The sequence below is a fragment of the Neomonachus schauinslandi genome, chromosome 11, assembly GCF_002201575.2.
Source record: "Neomonachus schauinslandi chromosome 11, ASM220157v2, whole genome shotgun sequence".
Taxonomy (NCBI): Eukaryota; Metazoa; Chordata; class Mammalia; order Carnivora; family Phocidae; genus Neomonachus; species Neomonachus schauinslandi.
In genome coordinates, this window is record NC_058413.1 from 66,217,176 (window position 1) to 66,227,677 (window position 10,502).

Genomic DNA, 10,502 nt, shown 5'->3' on the forward strand with positions numbered 1-10,502 from the left:
CAAGGAGTGTAAATGCAGATACCAGTTGGCTATAGATGAGCTGAAGTCATAATTCCTGTCATCTTTGGTCTCCAGGAATCAGGCACCTTGAGTCTGGGTCACTCTGGGTCTGGTGACAGGGCTGAGCATGGGAAAGACCCTATCAGGAGATGGGGCGATTTACTGTGGTAAGAGAGTTGGGAGGCCGTATGGAGCAGCTGGGCACGCGCGTACAAAGGTGGATGGCAATAATCATCACACCTTCAATTTCTTCAGAGCCTATTACTTCAGTATTTCTAATCTTTAAAAGCACCCTGAAAAGTAGGTGTAATTAATCCCATTTTGCAGAACTGAGGGTCTGCGAAGTTCACTAATTAGCCTAAGGCTGCACAGCTAATTAGTAGTGACGCCAGGACTTGCGCTTACTGTCTCTGTCCTTCCTGCCCTCCACGGTGCCTCCTTAGTGAGTGGAATGAGCTCTCAACTGAAACAGGATGCCTGGGTTCCACTCCTGCTCTGGGCCTCATCTTCTACCCCTCAATGGGAGGGTGGGCTCAAGAATTTCTAATCCAGTTCAAGAATCACCTCCTAGGTACATACGAGTTTGGAGAACCTGGCTAGAAGCAGAGGTACCAGGAGAAAGAAGATGGTGGCCTCCCCTCATGGAGTTCACCGAAGAGTAAAGGAGGCAGGTTCATACATAGGTCATTGCAAAGAGAGTGCAATTCGCTTTAAAGGAGCAAAGCTTGCTCATAAAGGTGACATGGAGAATTCAGAGCAGGGGGCTTTGGGGAAGAGAAGTTGAAGCCAAGAGAAGGCCCTGCCCAGAAGGAGGGATTGAGAACAGTGAAGCAGAGCCTTTGAGTTCTGAAGTTGTGGTAGAACCCACTCTCTTCTCTGGAGTTCCTAATCCCACAAAACCCAGTGAATAATGGCAAAGGACCACGTGTGACTATCTGATCCTATTTTCAAGGTGCCTAGATGATTTCCTTCATTGTGATTTAAATCTCACCTGTTTCTACCACATCTCTCCTCTCAACTCTTACATTGAGCTAGTGGGCACTCAGTATGAGCCATGAACTGAGACCAAGGCTTGGGTGCCCGTCCTGCCAGATTGTTGATTTAAATGCATATGGCCCCTTGACCTTGTCTGTGATAGAAAGTATCATTAATCCAATAAACCCAGAAAGGAGCCTTTGCAGAGTGGGATAGTGGGAAGCCATAGCCTCCCTCCCTCTGTGGACAGAGGCAAACGGGGCCGAGATTACAGTTAGGTAGCTATGTGAACAGAACAACTCTGCAAATAGATCAGCATAACCAACAAGTTTCCAAAACAGGAGAAAGTGCAAGCCTCTCTCCAGTCCTTGTGGATTGTGGCCCACATTCTTGTAGGGAGGAACAGTTCCATGGCATCACTGAGTCTAGAATCTAAATATTTACTCTAGGAGATTATAGAAAGGCTGTTAAGTCATGAATGATGTCCTGATTTTGTGCTCTCATGTACAGGTCAGTCTTTATGTTTATTGAAATGCAGGAGCGTGTGTCTTGATCACTCTTTATTCCTTCAGGTGTTTCTTCTAGCCTTCCCTCTCTTTGTGTCTGTTCATCATTTTTTCTTAATTTGGTCTCTGTGTTTTATAGACTACTTTATCATTTGACACCCCTCTTGCTACCCTCTCATAACAGCCCTGGTCATCACCTTCATAATCAAATTTTCTTACAACGATGTTTTGTTCTTCACAGCTCATAAAACACAGATTCATGATCTCATGAACCCCCAAAGGCTCCCTGAGGTCGATAATATAACAGTTGCTCTTATACACATTTACACGTGAAAAAACTCCAGGCTAAAGAAGTTAAATCATTTGCTCCAGGTTGCTAAGCTCAGTGTTTGAGCTTCAAATTGAGTCCAACTCCCCTACTGCTTAACTCTCTGTTTTAGCCGCTCCCCAACATCAACAAAATCCCAACATTTGGGCTGTGGCAAACCTTATTCAAGACTTGGATTCTTCCTTGATAAAACTTTAAAAATTTTATAAATGAATTAATCGTGTGATTTATAAGTCAAAGTGTGTATATTAAAGTCACTTATTTGGACTCTCAGTAAACTTTTTATGGTGCAAAATGCCCCCCTCAACACATACATACACATACAATTCCCAAGATGGATTACCATTATGTAGTAGATGCTCAAACTTTTTGTTGAAGGGATGGATGGATGGATGGATGGATGGATGGTTAAATGGGTAGGTAGATGGATGGATATGGGACTGGCCATATTCTGGGTCCTGCCCCACATCACTCACATAATAACATAATAATTTCAAAAACAGGGCGCCTGGGTGGCTCAGATGGTTAAGCGTCTGCCTTCGGCTCAGGTCATGATCTCAGGGTCCTGGGATCGAGTCCCGCATCGGGCTCCCTGCTCCTTGGGAGCCTGCTTCTCCCTCTGCCTTTCTCTCTCGCTCTGTCTCTCATGAATAAAAAAAAAAAAAAAATCTTTAAAAAAAAATAATAATTTCAAAAGCATAATGATAAAAAGACTTTAAAAACACTTATAGCCCTCATATGTGGATTTTAATATGTCTGATAGCAGCCACCAAAAGGAAGAGTGCCCAGGTTCTGCCATCATTTAAAACAACTTCTGCCTGGTGGAACCAGCCTAATTTCGGGCTTCTCATTCCAAAGAACCATGGGTGTTATTATTATTCAAATGATAAGATATTTATGAGATGACCTTTGAGCTGAGATAACTAAAAGAAGGGAGAGATGAAAGGAAGGAAAGAGGGGGAGAAAAGGAGAGAGAGAGAGGAAAAAACATTTTTAAAAGCTTTGGCATGGCTGCTGCCCTCAGGAACACAATGTATCTTTGCCAAGTCGAAAGAAATGAACTGCTAAGATATGGGTTTGTTCTCAAATAGGTATGGCAAATACATAATTTACTTTTCTTAGCTCCAGTGCAGGACGCCCTGGCCATTCAGACACCTCATAGGCACTGGCATTAATCCAGTACCTAAATAGCAGCCCTACTGCAATCCCCAGGAGGGTTTTGCACAGGATGATTTAGTTTGCTCAGTTTTTTCTCCGTGACTGGGAGCAAGGAAGCAAGGCTGTAGTGGAAAGAACAACGGGACTGATCAGCTCCGTACAACCTCCAGATTAAAGGAGACTAGCAAGGTGACAGCTAAATGCTATGCAGAATCCTGGATTGGCTCCTCATCATGGAGGGAGGGGGCAGGGATCATAATGGACATGATCAGGACAATAGGCAAAATTGGAATAGGACTGTAATGTATAGTACTGTAGTAAGGTCACTACTAATTTTGGTAGAGAAAATCCTCAGTCCTAGGAAAAATGCTCTAAAGCATTCAAGGGGGAATTGGGACTGTTTGTTATGGTAGTGATAATAATGATGACAATAATGGTTCTTGTAAGAGAGTGGGCCCCCTCTTGCTGGAGACTGGGGATATGGTGAGCATCTCTCTTTATGTGTAGGGATTCTACCCCCAGAGCCTTCTATATCCACAATTGCCAGAGAGCAAAGTCTCAGCAAATCCTAAGTCCTGTCATGATAGAACTTGCTGATGAGGAGAGTGGGTGGGGAAGTTCCAGAATTTGAGGAGTGGTGGCCAGAAATTCAGACATACAGGGTAGTGAAAGTGGGTCACCTGGTCCTGCCAAGGCAGGATCTGTCAGTGGTAGGGACTTTTCTGGGAGTAGAGGGGCAGGACAGGTCATCTTAGGTAGTATCCTTTGTAAGGAGACAACAATCTCACTCTGCTTAAAGGAGCGGGGCATAAGGCACCTAACCTTCAACATCACCAATGGCCAATGTGATGGTTAATTTTATGGGTCAACTTGACTGGGCTGAGGGATGCCCAGATAGCTGGTAAAACACTGTTTCTGGTGTGTCCATGAGGGTGGCTCTAGAAGAGATTCGCATTTGAACTGGTAGACTGAGTAAGGAAGATCTTCCTCACCAATGTGGAAGGTCATTGTCCCATCTCTTGAGGGGGAGGAAGGGTGAATTTGATCCCTGCTTGAACTGCAACATCCATCTTCTCCTGCCCTCAAATCTCAGTGCTTATGGTTCTGGGGATTTCGGGCTTGTACTAGAACGACACCACGGGCTGCCCTGGGCCTCCAGCTTGCCAATGGCAGATCATGGCACTTCTCTCTCTTTCTATATATTTATAGACATCCTATCGGCTCACTTTCTCTGGAGAACCCTGACTAATATAGCCAGGCATTGTGCTAAGCATGTCACACACATATCACATATCTTTACAACCCCCATTTTACAGATGAGGGGACAGAGGCTCAGAGCACTTAAGTAACTCACCCAAGTTCACACAGCCAAGTGGTAGCAGAATAGTGTCCAAACCCAGCGATGTCAACTCATACCTTTAGCGGCTCTAAGTGCAGTGAGAAGCAAGAAGCAGTCAAATGTATATTTGAGAAATGGTCTCCAACTACCATGACAGGGACCCAGAAAGTTCTTGGTATAAAAACAGCTGGGATTTTCCTTGCAACTTTGAAGACTGTCTGGAACTGAAGCTAGCAAACTAGATCCACCACATTTGTGTCCCTTTGGGAGAAAACCAACCCCAAATACTGGCTGAGACTCCTGCGTGGTCACTGCTTGGAGGACATTGAAGCCAATAGAGTAAACAAGAGCTCGGGTGAGCCCTTCTGCTGTGAAAGAGAATGAGGTCCCACTCTCCCACCCCACCTGCCCTCTGAGAGCTGATGAGGTTCACCCATCTGCAGGCCCCCAGCCAGAGCCCCAAGGATATCAACCATGAGAAAGTGCTACATAGTCTTACTGTCTGGCCAGCCCCTAATTCACTCAGTCCATCTGTTCATTAATATATGCACCAAGCATTTATGAAGTGTCCATTCTGTGCCAGACAATGAGATAGATGCTGGCATGGAAAATAGCAGTACCTAAATCAGGGCCTTTGGGTATATTTAATGGTGGGGTGTAGTCATTATAGAGCCACTAAGTAAGAGTCAGATTTAATCTGGGACCTGTGATGATAATAACCGCACTTTATTAAGGGCACACTGTTGGCAAGTATTTTGCTAATAATAGAAATAGATATAGATCATTGTATAATGCTATAATTATACAAATATATATATATGATATAATTTAAACCTCTTTACAATACTCTAAGTTAGATGCTATTATCATCTTTATAAATGCAGAACTTAAAGCTTGCAGAGTGAGCCTAAGTCATTTGCTTAAGGTCACATAACTGCTAGACAACAAAACTAAGATTTAAAAGCATTTCCCTCCAAAGCCCAGGGCCTCACTCTATATATGGGGCTGAGACAGTGTAGAGATGTTTGAGAGCATGAGTTTTGGAGAGAAATGACCTGGGTTTGAATGTCAGCTTTGCCAGTTTCAGATTGTGTGATCGTAGGCAAATTACCAACCCCCGTGCCTCAGTTTTCTCATGGAGAAGTTGAGGGCAACAGCAATTATCTGCCCCATGAGCCTGTTATAAGGTTGAAATGAGTTAATAAATGCAAGACGCTTAAAACGTGCTATATAAGGATTCCCTTTGTATGGAAAACCCATAATCTGAAAAAGAGACCTCAGAAGTTTAGCCAGGCAGCAACCAGAGCTAAAAGAGAAATGAGAATAAATAGGACAGTAAAATCAGAAGGCATCAGGAAATGGGGACATGGGTCACAAACACTGGGCAGTTAAATTCAGATCGGGAAGGACAAGGCAAGTAAGGATAAGGGGTTGGGGCCAACACTGGTTTTAAGGCGATGAGTTATATTAAAGTTGTCAGAGAATATGTGCATGTTTTTAGACATTTGTGTCAGCATTCTGGCTATGTTCAAAAAGAGCTTGTTTGGAAGAAAGGAACCCCATTTGGTTGAGCAAAAGGAAGTCATTCTGTTCTGTATGCAGAGTTTCTTCCTAGGCATGTTCTCCAGGATGGGTTAACCGAGCACGGACTCGCACTCCCACCATTAACCACTGGAAACCCGGACACAGTGTATCAAACAGTCGTTTGAAGACATTCAGTAATCGTCAGCACAGGAGCGTGACCCCTCTAAAGGGAAATGGATGAGATGAGCTCCGGGGTCACACCACTTTCAGCCCGGAGGTACTCTCCGGACCGTTGTGCCTGATGGCAACACCCAAGCAGAGCAGGGCCGTCTTGTCGAGTTGAGGGGACAGAGGCCATGGAATCCGAGGAGGCTGGAATTGTGGAGTAGATACCAGAATGCTGGGTGATGTGCAGAGAGCCATTGAAGTTTTCTGTAACCCGATAGGGCATCATTTCCATGTTTCATTGTTAAGTGAAAAAGCCAAGAGCAAAAGAATATATATAGTATGCTACTTTTTGTGTAAGAAATAAGAAGAAATAAAGCATACGTATATCTACTTATATAGTTTTTCCAAAAGAAAAAAAAATCACAGGAAAAAGCACCCCAAATCTCTAGATCTCCTTGAACCTGCTGTTGAAGACTAAGCCCTGCATATGTAGGCAGAAACTCCAAAGGGAGGGAAGGTACAAGATAGCCTGGGACATGTCATTGGGCCATAAAGTAAGGATGTGTTCAAAATAATAATAATGGGGCCGACCCAAAGGACACAGGAGTTATAAACCTTTACTCTCCTTATCTAACATGATCCTTAAATCTGGGACACTCTGAAGATCATAAGAACTAAGGATAGAAAAGACGTAATTCATTGACTGAAATAGGAATCCATGAGTTCATGCTGATAGTCAATAGATAATAAATCAATTAATAAATAGGGGAGAAAGGAGAGCTCTGTCTTATAGTATGAACTGAGTGCTAATTGATCAATGTGGAAGAACAGGTGGAGTTGGGGGCAAAAATAACCATTTTACAAACATCATAGTAAAGTATAGTTCAAGCAAGATCATCAGTAGATTCCAAATCTAGGAGGGAAAGGTTCATGAGATGCCAAATATTTGCATGATCACAGTGTGCTTCCCTCAGATTGCTAATAGTTGCAAGGGGGAGGAATCATAATCACACAGTGGAGAAGCTGAACAGCATTGTGACCAGGTCATCAACATTAGCCTCACTGGTGAAGGAGACAGTGTGTGCCTCCAGATGGGACACCCAGAAGGAACATGTCATCTAAGAAGTAATCCAGCTGCGGATATATAATCTGAATCTAATCTTGAGGAAATATTAGATTCTAATTGAGAAAGTTTCTATAAAATAACTGAACTGTATTCTTTATAATTGTCAATATCAAGACAGACAAACAGAGACTGAGGAATTTTCTTATAGGAAAAGACACTAAAGAGAATTGAATGCAATACTAGATCCTAAACTAGAGGGAAAGAAATGCTATGAATGATGTTATTGGGACAATTGACGTAGTTGGAGTCTAAACTACAGACTCAATTATAGAAATGGAATAAAAACTGTAGCAAGTATTATATAAATGTTAAGTTCCCTGCCTATAATAACTGCACTGTGCATATCATCTCTTAGGAAGTACACCCTTGAGTGTGTGTGGGAGGGGGGGCATGATGTAGCAACTGCTTTCAAATGGCTCAGAAAAGTAAAGTGCATACATGCATGTGTGCATGTGCATGTGTGTGTCTGTAGAGACAGAGAAAGAAAGACAAGTAGAGACAGAATCTTAAATGTAGAAAAAGTTTAAAATTGATTAATCTGAAGAGTATGTGGGAGTTCTCTGTACTACTCTCGCAACTTTTCTGTAAATTTGGAAGAATTTCCGAAGAAAAAGTTAAAAATAATAGAGGCAGCCTCTAGCCTCAAGAGGGAACAAATCTGTGGTCTGTGGTGCAGTTTATGCTCCAGAGGCCACTCTCTGTGGGTTGAGCCAGCAAGATCATGGGACCACATTCTTGCTTGGCTGCCTTCTTCCTGTCCTGCTTTGCTCCCTCCTTTACAGGATTCTCCTAAAATCCATCCTGTACACCCAAATGCCTGTCTTGAGCTCTGTTTCTCAAGATTCCAACTTAAAACACCTATTCCAACCAACCCTATTCATCCTTCATTTTTAATTCCCCTTATCCTGGGGAAGGCTGAATAATGTCCCCCTTAGCACGTCCACACCCTGATTCCTGGAAGCTGTGAATATGAGCTTATATGGCAGAAGGGACTTTGCAGATGTGATTAAGTTAAGGGTTTAGAAGGGGGGGATATTATCCTGGTCTCTCTCGGAGGGGGGCCTAATCTAATGACAGGAGTCCCTATAGAGAGGGAGGCAGGAAATGGGCACCTTGGTGGCTCAGTTTGTTGAGCGTCTGACTCTTGATTTCTGCTCAGGTCATGATCTCAGGGTCCTGGAATTGAGCCCCATGACGGCCTCCCAGCTCAGCGGGGAGTCTGCTTCTCCCTCTCTCTCTGCCCCTCCCCCTCACTCTCCAATAAATATTTTTTTTTTTTTTTAAAGAGAGAGGCGGGAAATCAGGAGAAGGCTCTGATGACAGAAGCAGGGGTTGGAGTGATGCGCTTTGAAGGTGGAGGAAGGGGCCAAGGAATTCAGGCAGCCACAGAAGCAGAGAAAGGCAAGCAAGTGAATTCTCCTCTCAGAGCCTCCAGAAGGAACCAGCCCTACTGACATCTTGACCTTAGAACCTAGTGAAACTTGAAACTGATATACAACCTCTGACCTCCAAAACTGTGAGGGAATAAATGTGGTTATTTTAAGCCACCAAGTTTGTGATAATTTGTTACAGTGGCCATAGAAAATGAATATACTCTTCTACCTTTTCCTGTTTCTGTTGCACTTATCACGTCTTATGACACCATATAATTTACTTGTTATGCTTTTGCTATTTTGTCTTTCTGCTCCCACTAGAACATAAGCTCCACAGTGGCAAGGACAGATGTCTGTTTCGCTCATGGCTCTATTCAAACACCTAGACCGGTGTCTAGAATCTAGCAGGTGCTCAGTTAAATCTCCTGAATACCTGCTATTCATGCCTTTCCTCATCACCCTCCTCTCCAACTATCCAAATTCTAGCTCTCCTTCCAGGCTTAGCTAAAACCATGTGCTCCGCGCAGCCTTCACTGACCTTTTAAGGTCACAATTGTCACTCCCCTGAATTCCAAGAGCATGCCCTCCCTGTTCCTTTTATTCACACTCAATTCTAGTGCCTGGCATGTAGTATGAGCAGAGACTCCGGTCAGATCCTGGTTCCAGATCCTGGCTCCATCACTAACTCACTGTGGGACATGGCAGAGGGCAAATGTGTGAGTTAAGTAGAGCATGGGGGTAAAGGGCCTGGCACAAAGTGGGTGTTCAATAAATGGCAGTCCCTAGAGTGAGCCCCCAGTAAATGTTGCTAAAAATAGAATTTCTGCCTTATGAGTTCTGTTTTGATTTTTTAAAAACTCTCCTCTCTTCCCGTAACCTTTTCCTCACTAGGTCAGGAGCTTCTAGAGGAGAGAATGTTGGCTCAGAACATCGAACATCGTAGTACGCTCATAGCACCCAGTGGGATACAGGAAATGCACAGGTGCTCTTAAGAGCCAGTGATCTCTTATCATGGAGTCAGGGGTGGGCCAGGCAGTTGAAGGGATCTGGGTAAATCAACCCTCTCTACACACGCCTCAGGATGCGGACACCTGAGGAGCTGTGAATATTTGCGGGTCACAAGATATTTCTCCTATGGCAGAATCCTAACTTTCGGAATTTAAAGTCTCACAGCAAATCAAAATGCTTACAACACTGTCCTTTTTCTCTTTATTCTCCACTTACCAGATTTTCCCAAACCTGTTTGCTCTTCCACAAAATCCCTTCCTAGACCTCAAATAGTTCAGCATTCCCCACCCCCACGTATTTTTAAAATTTTGACTTTCTAACAATTAACATAAGAAGAAGGAAGAAGCAACCACCAGCTGTGAGCAGAAGAATTAAAATCCAAGTCCAGGTCTGTAGTCTGGAGCAAGCTTCCATCGTCCTTCTGTATTGCAGAACCATGCTTGACACAGAGGAATCATGTGCTTTCCAACTACCTGCGTGGGTATTAAGCCTGAGATCACTCTGGAGCTCATGTGCCTGACTCACGTTTAAAACCTATAGTCATAACAAGAGTAGCTGTCATTCAGGGAGAACTGACTTGTGCCTCACGCACCAAGTGTATTTTGCATAAATCATCTAGCTTTCCCCCACAACAGCTCCATGAGGTATGTGTTCCTATCCTCGTTTCACAGATGAGATCACCAAGGCTGAGACATGAAAACCTGGCCTCGAGTCTGCGGTCCCAGCCTCACACATACCGCACAGCCTATAACGAGGATTATTTTCACTGGACTCTTTCTTCCAAGCCTGGCTTTCCCGGCCTGACTGAGGACCTGGCCAAGGTAGAAAGAGGGTGGGTGGCGGAGCCAGTGCTGGGAATCAGGCAGCTGCCACAGGCCCAGGCCTGGATGGGAGAGGCAGGGTCACAGGAAGGAGCCAGGCTAACGCTGGGAGGCTTTGAAAGCCAAGCGGCCGCAGGGCTGAAGCCATATGGCGGGGGGCCAGTCACTGGATTGCA